The sequence below is a fragment of the Pristiophorus japonicus genome, chromosome 24 (assembly GCF_044704955.1).
Source record: "Pristiophorus japonicus isolate sPriJap1 chromosome 24, sPriJap1.hap1, whole genome shotgun sequence".
NCBI classification, from domain to species: Eukaryota; Metazoa; Chordata; class Chondrichthyes; family Pristiophoridae; genus Pristiophorus; species Pristiophorus japonicus.
Window position 1 is genome coordinate 154,304 of NC_092000.1, and position 16,152 is coordinate 170,455.

At 46.9% G+C, this 16,152-nt stretch overlaps 1 long non-coding RNA gene across 1 annotated transcript in view; it reads right to left on the reverse strand.

Moving 5' to 3' along the window:
* The window catches only part of LOC139237845 (uncharacterized), a 102,428-nt gene extending 86,630 nt beyond the window's left edge, over positions 1-15,798 (reverse strand). Inside the window, exon 1 of the long non-coding RNA XR_011588534.1 lies at positions 15,714-15,798. This is a non-coding gene — a long non-coding RNA (uncharacterized lncRNA). The remainder of the gene's footprint in view (positions 1-15,713) is intronic.
* Between the last annotated feature and the right edge of the window lie 354 nt (positions 15,799-16,152).

Below are 16,152 nucleotides of genomic sequence, written 5' to 3' on the forward strand. Positions count from 1 at the left end.
AACTCTGATATAAGCCACACCCCTCACTATAACACTGATATACACCACACCCTTCACTGTAACACTCTGATATACCCCACACCCCTCACTGTAACACTGATATGCCCCACACTCCTCACTGTAACACTGATATACCCCACACCCCTCACTGTAACACTGATATACCCCACACACCTCACTGTAACACTCTGATATGCCCCACACTCCTCACTGTAACACTGATATACCCCACACCCCTCACTGTAACACTGATATGCCCCACACCCCTCACTGTAACAGTGATATACCCCATGCCTCTCACTGTAACACTGATATACTCCACACACCTCACTGTAACACTGATAAACCCCACACCCTCACTGTAACACTGATATACCCCACACCCATCACTGCAACACGGATATACCCCACACACCTCACTGTAACACTGATATACTCCACACCCCTCCTGGTAACACTCTGATATACTCCACACCGCTCACTGTAACACTGATATACCCCATAACCCTCACTGTAACACTGATATACCCCACACCTCTCACTGTAACACTGATATACTCCACACCCCTCACTGTAACCCTCTGACATACCCCACACCCCTCACTGTAACACTGATATAGCCCACACCCCTTACTGTAACACTGATAAATTTCACAACCCTCACATTTACACACTGATATACCCCACACCCCTCACTGTAACACAATGATATACCCCACACCTCTCACTGTAACACTGATATACTCCGCACCTCTCACTCTAACACTGATATACCCCACACCCTAACTGTAACACACAGATATACCCCACACCCCTCACTGTAACACTGATATAGTCCACACCCCTCACTGTAACATGATATCCCCAACACCCCACATTGTAACACTGATATACCCATACCCCTCACTGTAACACTGATATGCCCCATGCCTCTCACTGTAACACTGATATACCCCATACACCTCACGGTAACACTGATATAACCCATACCCCTCACTGTAACACTGATATACCCCGCACCCCTCACTGTAACACTGATATACCCCACGCCTCTCACTGTAACACTGATATACTCCACACCTCTCACTGCAACATGATATACCCCACATCCCTCACTGTAACACTGATATGCCCCACATCCCTCACTGTAACACTGATATACACCACACCTCTCACTGTAACACTCTGATATATCCCACACCCCTCACAGTAACACTGATATGCCCCACACCCGTCACTGTAACACGGATTTATCCCACACACCTCACTGTAACACTGATATACTCCACACCCCTCATGGTAACACTCTGATATACTCCACACCCCTCACTATAACACTGATATAAGCCACACCCCTCACTATAACACTGATATACCCCACACCTCTCAGTGTAACATTGATATATCCCACACCCCTCACTGTAACACTGATATACTCCACACCTCTCACTGTAACACTGATATACCCCACACCCCTCACTGTAACACTGATATACCCCACATCCACACTTAAACACTGATATACCCCACACCCCTCACTATAACACTGATATACCCCACACCCCTCACTTTAACACTGATATACCCCATACCCCTCACTGTTACACTCTGATATACTCCACACCCCTCACTGTAACACTGATATACCCCACACCTCACTGTAACACTGATATACCCCATACCCCTCACTGTAACACTGATATACTCCACACCCCTCACTGTAACCCTCTGATATACCCCACACCCCTCACTGTAACACTGATATACCCCACACCCCTCACTTTAACACTGATATACCCCATACCCCTCACTGTAACACTCTGATATACCCCACACCCGTCACTGTAACACGGATATACCCCACACACCTCACTATAGCACTGATATACTCCACACCCCTCACTGTAACACTGATATACTCCACACCCCTCACTGTAACCCTCTGATATACCCCACACCCCTCACTGTAACACTGATATAGCCCACACCCCTCACTGTAACACTGATAAATTTCACAACCCTCACATTTACACACTGATATACCCCACACCCCTCACTGTAACACAATGATATACCCCACACCCATCACTGCAACACGGATATACCCCACACACCTCCTGGTAACACTCTGATATACTCCACACCTCTCACTGTAACACTGATATACTCCTCACCCCTCACTGTAACATGATATACCCTACACCCCTCACTGTAACATGATATCCCCAACACCCCTCACTGTAACACTGATATACCCATACCCCTCACTGTAACACTGATATACACCACACCTCTCACTGTAAAACTCTGATATGCCCCATACCCCTCACTGTAACACTGATATGCCCCATGCCTCTCACTATAACACTGATATACCCCACACACCTCACGGTAATACTGATATAACCCATACCCCTCACTGTAACACTGATATACCCCGCACCCCTCACTGTAACACTGATATACCCCACGCCTCTCACTGTAACACTCTGATATATCCCACACCCCTCACAGTAACACTGATATGCCCCACACCCCTCACTGTAACACTGATATATTCCACACACCTCACTGTAACACTGATATACCCCACACCCGTCACTGTAACACGGATTTACCCCACACACCTCACTGTAACACTGATATACTCCACACCCCTCACTGTAACACTGATATACACCACACCTCTCACTGTAACACTGATATACCCCACACCCCTCACTGTAACACTGATATACCCCACATCCCACACTTAAACACTGATATACCCCACACCCCTCACTATAACACTGATATACTCCACACCCCTCACTGTAACACTGATATACCCCACACACCTCACTGTAACACTGATATACTCCTCACCCCTCATGGTAACACTCTGATATAGCCCACACCTCTCACTGTAACACTGATATACTCCTCACCCCTCATGGTAACACTCTGATATAGCCCACACCTCTCACTGTAACACTGATATACCCCATACCGCTCACTGTAACACTGATATACTCCACACCTCTCACTGTAACCCTCTGATATACCCCACACCCCTCACTGTAGCACTGATAAATTTCACAACCCTCACTGTTACACACTGATGTACCCCACACCCCTCACTGTAACACAATGATATACCCCTCACCCCTCACTGTAACACAATGATATACCTCACACCTCTCACTGTAACACTGATATATTCCGCACCCCTCACTGTAACACTAATATACCCCACACCCTAACTGTAACACACAGATCTACCCCACACCCCTCACTGTAACACTGATATACTCCACAACCCTCACTGTAACATTATATACCCCACACCCCTCACTGTAACACTGATATGCCCCACACCTCTCACTGTAAAACTCTGATATGCCACATAACCCTCACTGTAAAACTGATATACTCCACACCCTCACTATAACACTGATATACCCCACACCCGTCACTGTAACACGGATATACCCCACACACCTCACTATAGCACTGATATACTCCACACCCCTCATGGTAACACTCTGATATACTCCACACCCCTCACTGTAACACTGATATACCCCACACCTCACTGTAACACTGATATACCCCATACCCCTCACTGTAACACTGATATACTCCACACCCCTCACTGTAACCCTCTGATATATCCCACACCCCTCACTGTAACACTGATATAGCCCACACCCCTCACTGTAACACTGATAAATTTCACAACCCTCACATTTACACACTGATATACCCCACACCCCTCACTGTAACACAATGATACACCCCACACCTCTCACTGTAACACTGATATACTCCGCACCTCTCACTCTAACACTGATATACCCCACACCCTAACTGTAACACACAGATATACCCCACACCCCTCACTGTAACACTGATATACTCCACACCCCTCACTGTAACATGATATACCCTACACCCTTCACTGTAACATGATATCCCCAACACCCCTCACTGTAACACTGATATACCCATACCCCTCACTGTAACACTGATATACCCCGCACCCCTCACTGTAACACTGATATACCCCACGCCTCTCACTGTAACACTCTGATATATCCCACACCCCTCACAGTAACACTGATATGCCCCACACCCCTCACTATAACACTGATATATTCCACACACCTCACTGTAACACTGATATACCCCACACCCGTCACTGTAACACGGATTTACCACACACACCTCACTGTAACACTGATATACTCCACACCCCTCATGGTAACACTCTGATATACTCCACACCCCTCACTATAACACTGATATATCCCACACCTCTCAGTGTAACACTGATATACCCCACATCCCTCACTGTAACACTGATATACACCACACCTCTCACTGTAACACTGATATACCCCCACACCCCTCACTGTAACACTGATATACCCCACATCCCATACTTAAACACTGATATACCCCACACCCCTCACTATAACACTGATATACCCCACACCCCTCATTTAACACTGATATACCCCATACCCCTCACTGTAACACTGATATACTCCACACCCCTCACTGTAACACTGATATATCCCACACCCCTCACTGTAACACTGATATACTCCTCACCCCTCATGGTAACACTCTGATATAGCCCACACCTCTCACTGTAACACTGATATACTCCACACCTCTCACTGTAACCCTCTGATATATCCCACACCCCTCACTGTAATACTGATATACCCCACACCCCTCACTGTAGCACTGATAAATTTCACAACCCTCACTGTTACACACTGATATACCCCACACCCCTCACTGTAACACAATGATATACCTCACACCTCTCACGGTAACACTGATATATTCCGCACCCCTCACTGTAACACTAATATACCCCACACCCTAACTGTAACACACAGATCTACCCCACACCCCTCACTGTAACACTGATATACTCCACACCCCTCACTGTAACATTATATACCCCTTACACCGCTCACTGTAACACTGATATGCCCCACACCTCTCACTGTAAAACTCTGATATGCCACATAACCCTCACTGTAAAACTGATATACCCCACACCCCTCACTGTAACACTGATATACTCCACACACCTCACTGTAACACTGATATACCCCACACCCTCACTGTAACACTGATATACCCCACACACCTCACTGTAACACTGATATAACCCATACCCCTCACTGTAACACTGATATACCCCGCACCCCTCACTGTAACACTGATATACCCCACGCCTCTCACTGTAACACTGATATACTCCACACCTCTTACTGTAATATGATATACCCCACACGCCTCACTGTAACACTGATATGCCCCACACCCCTTACTGTAACACTGATATACCCCACACCCCTCACTGTAACACTGATATACCCCATGCCTCTCAATATAACACTGATATACTACACACACCTCACGGTAACACTGATATACCCCACACCCCTCACTGTAACACGGATATACCCCACACACCTCACTGTAACACTGATATACCCCATACCCCTCACTGGAACACTGATATACTCCACACCCCTCACTGTAACACTGATATACCCCACACCCCTCACTGTAACACTGATATACCCCACAACCATCACTGTAATACTAATATATCCCACACCCCTCACTGTAACACTGATATACCCCACACCCCTCACTGTAAAACTGATATACCCCACACCCCTCACTGTAACACTGATATACCCCACACCCCTCACTTTAACACTGATATACCCCACGCCTCACACTGTAACACTGAAAGACTCCACACCTCTCACTGGAACACTGATATACCCCGCACCCCTCACTGCAACACTGATATACCCCACACCGCTCACTGTAACACGGATATACCCCACACACCTCACTGTAACACTCTGATATACACCACACCCCTCACTGTAACACTGATATACCCCATGCCCCTCACTGTAACACTGATATACCCCACACCCCTCACTTAAACACTGATATACCCCACACCCCTCACTATAACACTGATATACTCCACACCCCTCACTGTAACACTGATATACCCCACACACCTCACTGTAACACTGATATACTCCTCACCCCTCATGGTAACACTCTGATATAGCCCACACCTCTCACTGTAACACTGATATACTCCTCACCCCTCATGGTAACACTCTGATATAGCCCACACCTCTCACTGTAACACTGATATACCCCATACCGCTCACTGTAACACTGATATACTCCACACCTCTCACTGTAACCCTCTGATATACCCCACACCCCTCACTGTAGCACTGATAAATTTCACAACCCTCACTGTTACACACTGATGTACCCCACACCCCTCACTGTAACACAATGATATACCCCTCACCCCTCACTGTAACACAATGATATACCTCACACCTCTCACTGTAACACTGATATATTCCGCACCCCTCACTGTAACACTAATATACCCCACACCCTAACTGTAACACACAGATCTACCCCACACCCCTCACTGTAACACTGATATACTCCACAACCCTCACTGTAACATTATATACCCCACACCCCTCACTGTAACACTGATATGCCCCACACCTCTCACTGTAAAACTCTGATATGCCACATAACCCTCACTGTAAAACTGATATACTCCACACCCTCACTATAACACTGATATACCCCACACCCGTCACTGTAACACGGATATACCCCACACACCTCACTATAGCACTGATATACTCCACACCCCTCATGGTAACACTCTGATATACTACACACCCCTCACTGTAACACTGATATACCCCACACCTCACTGTAACACTGATATACCCCATACCCCTCACTGTAACACTGATATACTCCACACCCCTCACTGTAACCCTCTGATATATCCCACACCCCTCACTGTAACACTGATATAGCCCACACCCCTCACTGTAACACTGATAAATTTCACAACCCTCACATTTACACACTGATATACCCCACACCCCTCACTGTAACACAATGATACACCCCACACCTCTCACTGTAACACTGATATACTCCGCACCTCTCACTCTAACACTGATATACCCCACACCCTAACTGTAACACACAGATATACCCCACACCCCTCACTGTAACACTGATATACTCCACACCCCTCACTGTAACATGATATACCCTACACCCTTCACTGTAACATGATATCCCCAACACCCCTCACTGTAACACTGATATACCCATACCCCTCACTGTAACACTGATATACCCCGCACCCCTCACTGTAACACTGATATACCCCACGCCTCTCACTGTAACACTCTGATATATCCCACACCCCTCACAGTAACACTGATATGCCCCACACCCCTCACTATAACACTGATATATTCCACACACCTCACTGTAACACTGATATACCCCACACCCGTCACTGTAACACGGATTTACCACACACACCTCACTGTAACACTGATATACTCCACACCCCTCATGGTAACACTCTGATATACTCCACACCCCTCACTATAACACTGATATATCCCACACCTCTCAGTGTAACACTGATATACCCCACATCCCTCACTGTAACACTGATATACACCACACCTCTCACTGTAACACTGATATACCCCCACACCCCTCACTGTAACACTGATATACCCCACATCCCATACTTAAACACTGATATACCCCACACCCCTCACTATAACACTGATATACCCCACACCCCTCATTTAACACTGATATACCCCATACCCCTCACTGTAACACTGATATACTCCACACCCCTCACTGTAACACTGATATATCCCACACCCCTCACTGTAACACTGATATACCCCACACACCTCACTGTAACACTGATATACCCCACACACCTCACTGTAACACTGATATACTCCTCACCCCTCATGGTAACACTCTGATATAGCCCACACCTCTCACTGTAACACTGATATACTCCACACCTCTCACTGTAACCCTCTGATATATCCCACACCCCTCACTGTAATACTGATATACCCCACACCCCTCACTGTAGCACTGATAAATTTCACAACCCTCACTGTTACACACTGATATACCCCACACCCCTCACTGTAACACAATGATATACCTCACACCTCTCACGGTAACACTGATATATTCCGCACCCCTCACTGTAACACTAATATACCCCACACCCTAACTGTAACACACAGATCTACCCCACACCCCTCACTGTAACACTGATATACTCCACACCCCTCACTGTAACATTATATACCCCTTACACCGCTCACTGTAACACTGATATGCCCCACACCTCTCACTGTAAAACTCTGATATGCCACATAACCCTCACTGTAAAACTGATATACCCCACACCCCTCACTGTAACACTGATATACTCCACACACCTCACTGTAACACTGATATACCCCACACCCTCACTGTAACACTGATATACCCCACACACCTCACTGTAACACTGATATAACCCATACCCCTCACTGTAACACTGATATACCCCGCACCCCTCACTGTAACACTGATATACCCCACGCCTCTCACTGTAACACTGATATACTCCACACCTCTTACTGTAATATGATATACCCCACACGCCTCACTGTAACACTGATATGCCCCACACCCCTTACTGTAACACTGATATACCCCACACCCCTCACTGTAACACTGATATACCCCATGCCTCTCAATATAACACTGATATACTACACACACCTCACGGTAACACTGATATACCCCACACCCCTCACTGTAACACGGATATACCCCACACACCTCACTGTAACACTGATATACCCCATACCCCTCACTGGAACACTGATATACTCCACACCCCTCACTGTAACACTGATATACCCCACACCCCTCACTGTAACACTGATATACCCCACAACCATCACTGTAATACTAATATATCCCACACCCCTCACTGTAACACTGATATACCCCACACCCCTCACTGTAAAACTGATATACCCCACACCCCTCACTGTAACACTGATATACCCCACACCCCTCACTTTAACACTGATATACCCCACGCCTCACACTGTAACACTGAAAGACTCCACACCTCTCACTGGAACACTGATATACCCCGCACCCCTCACTGCAACACTGATATACCCCACACCGCTCACTGTAACACGGATATACCCCACACACCTCACTGTAACACTCTGATATACACCACACCCCTCACTGTAACACTGATATACCCCATGCCCCTCACTGTAACACTGATATACCCCACACCCCTCACTGTAACACTGATATACCCCACAACCATCACTGTAATACTGATATACCCCACACCCCTCACTGTAACACGGATATACCCCACACACCTCACTGTAACACTCTGATATACACCACACCCCTCACTGTAACACTGATATACCCCACACCCCTCACTGTAACACTGATATACCCCACCCCCTCACTGTAACACTGATATACTCCACACGTCTCACTGTAACACTGATATACCCCACACCCCTCACTGTAACACTGATATACCCTGCACACCTCACTGTAACACTGATATAGCCCACACCTCTCACTGTAACACTGATATACCCCGTACCCCTCACTGTAACACTGATATACCCCACACCCCTTACTGTATCACTGATCTACCCCACACCCCTCACTGTAACACTGATATACTCCACACCCCTCACTGTAACATTATATACCCCTTACACCGCTCACTGTAACACTGATATGCCCCACACCTCTCACTGTAAAACTCTGATATGCCACATAACCCTCACTGTAAAACTGATATACCCCACACCCCTCACTGTAACACTGATATACTCCACACACCTCACTGTAACACTGATATACCCCACACCCTCACTGTAACACTGATATAACCCATACCCCTCACTGTAGCACTGATATACCCCGCACCCCTCACTGTAACACTGATATACCCCACGCCTCTCACTGTAACACTGATATACTCCACACCTCTTACTGTAATATGATATACCCCACACGCCTCACTGTAACACTGATATGCCCCACACCCCTTACTGTAACACTGATATACCCCACACCCCTCACTGTAACACTGATATACCCCATGCCTCTCAATATAACACTGATATACTCCACACACCTCACGGTAACACTGATATACCCCACACCCCTCACTGTAACACGGATATACCCCACACACCTCACTGTAACACTGATATACCCCATACCCCTCACTGGAACACTGATATACTCCACACCCCTCACTGTAACACTGATATACCCCACACCCCTCACTGTAACACTGATATACCCCACAACCATCACTGTAATACTAATATATCCCACACCCCTCACTGTAACACTGATATACCCCACACCCCTCACTGTAAAACTGATATACCCCACACCCCTCACTGTAACACTGATATACCCCACACCCCTCACTTTAACACTGATATACCCCACGCCTCACACTGTAACACTGAAATACTCCACACCTCTCACTGGAACACTGATATACCCCGCACCCCTCACTGCAACACTGATATACCCCACACCGCTCACTATAACACTGATATACCCCACACCCTCACTGTAACACTGATATACCCCACACCCCTCACTGTAACACGGATATACCCCACACACCTCACTGTAACACTCTGATATACACCACACCCCTCACTGTAACACTGATATACCCCATGCCCCTCACTGTAACACTGATATACCCCACACCCCTCACTGTAACACTGATATACCCCACAACCATCACTGTAATACTGATATACCCCACACCCCTCACTGTAACACGGATATACCCCACACACCTCACTGTAACACTCTGATATACACCACACCCCTCACTGTAACACTGATATACCCCACACCCCTCACTGTAACACTGATATACCCCACCCCCTCACTGTAACACTGATATACTCCACACGTCTCACTGTAACACTGATATACCCCACACCCCTCACTGTAACACTGATATACCCTGCACACCTCACTGTAACACTGATATAGCCCACACCTCTCACTGTAACACTGATATACCCCGTACCCCTCACTGTAACACTGATATACCCCACACCCCTTACTGTATCACTGATTTACCCCACACCCCTCACTGTAACACTGATATACCCCACACCCCTCACTGTAACACTGATATACCCCACACCCCTCACTGTAACACTGATATACCCCACACCCCTCACTGTAGCACTGATATACTCCACACCCCTCATTGTAACATGCTGATATACTCCACATCCCTCACTGTAACACTGATGTATCCCACGCCCCTCACTGTAACACTGATATACGCCACACCCTCAATGTAACACAGATATACCCCACACCCTCACTGTAACACACAGATATACACCACACCCCTCACTGTAACACTCTGATATGCCCCACGCCTCTCACTGTAACACTGATATACCCCATGCCTCTCACTGTAACACTGATATACCCCACATCCCTCACTGTAACACTGATATACCCCACACCTCTCACTGTAACACTGATATACCCCACACATCTCACTGCAACACTGATATACCCCACACCCCTCACTGTAACACTGATATACCCCACACCCCTCAATGTAACACTGATATACCCCACACCCCTCACTGTAACACTGATATACCCCACACCCCTCACTGTAACACTGATATACCCACACCCCTCACTGTAACACTGATATACCCCACACCCCTCACTGTAACACTGATATATCCCACACCCCTCACTGTAACACTGATATACCCCACACACCTCACTGTAACACTGATATACCCCACACACCTCACTGTAACACTGATATACTCCTCACCCCTCATGGTAACACTCTGATATAGCCCACACCTCTCACTGTAACACTGATATACTCCTCACCCCTCATGGTAACACTCTGATATAGCCCACACCTCTCGCTGTAACACTGATATACCCCATACCGCTCACTGTAACACTGATATACTCCACACCTCTCACTGTAACCCTCTGATATATCCCACACCCCTCACTGTAATACTGATATACCCCACACCCCTCACTGTAGCACTGATAAATTTCACAACCCTCACTGTTACACACTGATATACCCCACACCCCTCACTGTAACACAATGATATACCCCTCACCCCTCACTGTAACACAATGATATACCTCACACCTCTCACTGTAACACTGATATATTCCGCACCCCTCACTGTAACACTAATATACCCCACACCCTAACTGTAACACACAGATCTACCCCACACCCCTCACTGTAACACTGATATACTCCACACCCCTCACTGTAACATTATATACCCCTTACACCTCTCACTGTAACACTGATATGCCCCACACCTCTCACTGTAAAACTCTGATATGCCACATAACACTCACTGTAAAACTGATATACCCCACACCCCTCACTGTAACACTGATATACTCCACACACCTCACTGTAACACTGATATACCCCACACCCTCACTGTAACACTGATATACCCCACACACCTCACTGTAACACTGATATAACCCATACCCCTCACTGTAACACTGATATACCCCGCACCCCTCACTGTAACACTGATATACCCCACGCCTCTCACTGTAACACTGATATACTCCACACCTCTTACTGTAACATGATATACCCCACACGCCTCACTGTAACACTGATATGCCCCAGACCCCTTACTGTAACACTGATATACCCCACACCCCTCACTGTAACACTGATATACACCATGCCTCTCAATATAACACTGATATACTCCACACACCTCACGGTAACACTGATATACCCCACACCCCTCACTGTAACACGGATATACCCCACACACCTCACTGTAACACTGATATACCCCATACCCCTCACTGGAACACTGATATACTCCACACCCCTCACTGTAACACTGATATACCCCACACCCCTCACTGTAACACTGATATACCCCACAACCATCACTGTAATACTAATATATCCCACACCCCTCACTGTAACACTGATATACCCCACACCCCTCACTGTAAAACTGATATACCCCACACCACTCACTGTAACACTGATATACCCCACACCCCTCACTTTAACACTGATATACCCCACGCCTCACACTGTAACACTGAAAGACTCCACACCTCTCACTGGAACACTGATATACCCCGCACCCCTCACTGCAACACTGATATACCCCACACCGCTCACTATAACACTGATATACCCCACACCCTCACTGTAACACTGATATACCCCACACCCCTCACTGTAACACGGATATACCCCACACCCCTCACTGTAACACTGATATACCCCACCCCCTCACTGTAATACTGATATACTCCACACGTCTCACTGTAACACTGATATACCCCACACCCCTCACTGTAACACTGATATACCCTGCACACCTCACTGTAACACTGATATAGCCCACACCTCTCACTGTAACACTGATATACCCCGTACCCCTCACTGTAACACTGATATACCCCACAACCATCACTGTAATACTGATATACCCCACACCCCTCACTGTAACACGGATATACCCCACACACCTCACTGTAACACTCTGATATACACCACACCCCTCACTGTAACACTGATATACCCCACACCCCTCACTGTAACACTGATATACCCCACCCCCTCACTGTAATACTGATATACTCCACACGTCTCACTGTAACACTGATATACCCCACACCCCTCACTGTAACACTGATATACCCTGCACACCTCACTGTAACACTGATATAGCCCACACCTCTCACTGTAACACTGATATACCCCGTACCCCTCACTGTAACACTGATATACCCCACACCCCTTACTGTATCACTGATATACCCCACACCCCTCACTGTAACACTGATATACCCCACACCCCTCACTGTAACACTGATATACCCCACACCCCTCACTGTAACACTGATATACTCCACACCCCTCATTGTAACATGCTGATATACTCCACATCCCTCACTGTAACACTGATATACCCCACACCCCTCACTGTAACACAAGGATATACCCCACACCTCTCACTGTAACACTGATATACTCCGCACCCCTCACTGTAACACTGATGTATCCCACGCCCCTCACTGTAACACTGATATACGCCACACCCTCACTGTAACACACAGATATACCCCACACCCTCACTGTAACACACAGATATACACCACACCCCTCACTGTAACACTCTGATATGCCCCATGCCTCTCACTGTAACACTGATATACCCCATGCCTCTCACTGTAACACTGATATACCCCACATCCCTCACTGTAACACTGATATACCCCACACCTCTCACTGTAACACTGATATACCCCACACGTCTCACTGTAACACTGATATACCCCACACCCCTCACTGTAACACTGATATACCCCACACCCCTCAATGTAACACTGATATACCCCACACCCCTCACTGTAACACTGATATACCCCACACCCCTCACTGTAACACTGATATACCCACACCCCTCACTGTAACACTGATATACCCCACACCCCTCACTGTAACACTGAAATACTCCACTCCCCTCACTGTAACACTAATATACCCCACACCCCTCACTGTAACACTGATATACCCCACACCCCTCACTGTAACACTGATATACCCCAGACCCCTCACTGTAACACTGATATACCCCACACCCCTCACTGTAACACTGATGTACCCCACACAGCTCACTGTAACACTGATATACCCCACACCCCTCACTGTAACACTGATATACCCCACACACCTCACTGTAACACTGATATACCCCACACGCCTCACTGTAACACTGATATACCCCACAACCCTCACTGTAACACTGATATACCCCACACCCCTCACTGTAACACTGATATACCCCACACCCCTCACTGTAACACTGATAACCCCATACCCATCACTGTAACACTGATATACCCCACACCCCGCACTGTAACACTGATATACCCCAGACCCCTCACTGTAACACTGATATACCCCACACCCCTCACTGTAACACTGATGTACCCCACACAGCTCACTGTAACACTGATATACCCCACACCCCTCACTGTAACACTGATATACCCCACACACCTCACTGTAACACTGATATACCCCACACCCCTCACTGTAACACTGATACACCCCACACCCTTCACTGTAACACTGATATACCCCACACACCTCACTGTAACACTGATATACTCCACACACCTCACTGTAACACTGATATACCCCACACCTCTCACTGTAACACTCTGATATGCCCCACACCCCTCACTGTAACACTGATATACCCCATACCCGTCACTGTAACACTGATATACCCCACAGCCTGTGCTGCAACTCTCTGATATGCCCTGCACTCTTCAGTAACGTGAATTGCTAAGACGGATAATCACTAACACTCTGCACCTCACCATAATACTTGGGCCTAGAAATTCGTCACAGTCGGTGGCACAAACCGGTGTTATCAGATCGTCCACCCATTATACACAGCTTCTGATATTCAGGTTCATTGCAGTCAAAGTTCTCGGCCCTGGTATTTTAGTTGAAGGCCACACTGCACCTTAACATTCTCTGATATACTCTGCCAGTTCACAGATACACTGGCTACATTACTGACTTGGAGAAATGTTATTTTATAGCAAGAGCTGAGACAGCTATTTATTTAATGTGAATACCTAACTTTATTTTCCTAAAGCTCTAAAAAAGCTGAATGCTTTACCTGAATAGCATCTTTTGGAGGAGGCGCTTTCGTTGTTAGTGTTGTTAATTGTTTGTCAGTCTCCAACTGCCCAAGTTTTGACTGTAGCCTGTGAAATTACAGAGAGTCAGGACGACAAATATACAAACTTCATCTTATTATAGGATTATTATCACCAAGAATGCCTTCACGGGTCCCCGATTGACTGCCGTAAATTTGATAGAAGATCGATGGAAACCCCTTTTACGCATCTTTCTGAATCCTGCTGTAATTCCCAGCGAGTACATAGGATCAGCAGAACGAGATCCTCAGTACCTGCTCTCACAGTTTTACTCTGAGATATTTGTGTCTTCCATGATACAGGTTATTCTTACAGATGAGATCTTGATCCTTGTGTCCTCGAGTATGCACCTTTACATCGGTTATACTCCCCAGAAACAGTCCATTCGGCCCAACCAGT